Below are 1,936 nucleotides of genomic sequence, written 5' to 3'. Positions count from 1 at the left end.
GACCCCTTTGAGCTGTGGCTGGAGCTGGAAAGGCTGGGATGCAGAGCACAATGTCCAAGGCAGCACAAAGCAGCAAGGTCCTGGGCTCTGTGCACAACCATTTTTCCCTCATAGGCCTCCATTCCTGTGACAGGAGGGGCTGCCATGAAGATCTCTGACATGGCCTGCAGACAATTTCCCCATTGTTTTGGCTATTAACATTCCGCTCTTTATTACTTATGCAAATTCCTGCAGCCAACGTGAATTCTTCCTCAGAAAATGGGTTTTTCTACCTTATGGTCAGGCTGCAAATTTTCCAAATCTTGATTATCTGTTTCTCTTTTAAACATAAATTACAATTTCGAACAATCTCTTTGCGAATACATATAACTGAACACTTTTAGAATAAGCCAGGTCACTTCTCAAATGCTTTGCTGTTTAAAAATTTATTCTGCTGGATACCCTAAATCAGCTCTCAAGTTCAGCATTCCACAGATCTCTTGGGCAGGAGCAAAATGTCACCAGTCTCTCTGGTAAAGCATAGCATGAGTGACCTTTACTTGAGTTCCCAATAAGTTCTTCATTTCACTCTGAGACCACCTTAGCCTGGACTTCATTGTCCATATCACTATCAGCATTTTCAAACCATTCAACAAGTCTCTATAAGTTCCTAACTTTTCCACATCTTCCCGTCTTCTTTTGAAACCTCTAAACTGTTCCAGCCTCTGCCTGTTACCTAGTTCCCAAGTAGCTTCCACATTTTGAGGTTATCGTTTTAGCAGTACCCCACTATTCCATTACCAATTTCCTGTATTAGTCCATTTTCACATTGCTATAAAAAATACACAAGACTGGGTAATTTATAAAGGAAAGAGGTTTAATTGACTCATAGTTCCGCATGGCTGGAGAGTCCTCAGGAAACTTAAAAGCATGGTGGAAGGTGAAAGAGAAGCACGTGCCTTCTTCATAAGGTGGCAGGGAAAACAGAGTGTGCAGGGGAAACTGCCACATTTAAAACCATCAGATCTCTTGGAAACTCCCTCACTATCAAAAGAACAGCATGGGGGATATTGTCCCCATAGTCCAATCATCTTTCACATGGTTCCTCCCTCAACATGTGGAGATTACCATTCAAGATGAGATTTGGATAGGGATACAGAGTCAAACCATATCAGACTATAAAAGTTTACATTTCTTCTATGTCTTTAGATATAATATAAATTTTAAAATCTTAGAAATATTCTATATGTCATACATTCTATGTCTATGTCACTAATAGTTTGAGATTCAATACATGTTACCTTAATAGAATTTTCATAGGAGGTTTCACTAGTCCTTTTAAATATGTATTTAATATATATTTTAGGAAGATTAATAAGAATTAGAAAGATTTTAATTGATGGAACATATTTCTAGATTTTAAAATAATATCCTACGTATGCTATGAATTCTTTAATATCAAAGATGGATAGTTTCCTGTCTTTTATGTTCTCTTTTGTTGAATTTTAGTGATGTCCTGATTTGCCTAAACTAAGAATATATTTCTTATTGTCGACAATTTTATGTAATAAACTATAGCTTAAAATGATCAAATATTTGAAACAATTGTGTGACATTTTATAACCCATCATTAAAAATCTTGGAAACTCTTTATGGTTATGTAACTTGATCCTCACTGTCCCAGTCTTTTAATAAATAATTATCCAAATATGGCAGGTTAAAATATAACAACTGATATCTTTATTTGAGTCTCATTTATAAAAACTTGACATATTCATTGTGTTAGCTGTTTTTCTCACCAATCTCATCAATATTTGATAAAGACTTTCAAACATTAAAAAGACACTAATCATTATAATTTTACCTTTTATCAATTTAAGCTACTTAGCTTGAATACATAATAAACATTGTTTTTCCTGTTTAATTTGTTTCCATTTTTCCTCTTCTACCCCTGATT

Source organism: Cebus imitator, unplaced genomic scaffold (assembly GCF_001604975.1).
Source record: "Cebus imitator isolate Cc_AM_T3 unplaced genomic scaffold, Cebus_imitator-1.0 Scaffold67, whole genome shotgun sequence".
In the NCBI taxonomy this organism is placed as follows: Eukaryota; Metazoa; Chordata; class Mammalia; order Primates; family Cebidae; genus Cebus; species Cebus imitator.
The sequence above is the reverse complement of the archived record's forward strand: the minus strand, read 5'-3'. Positions refer to the sequence as shown.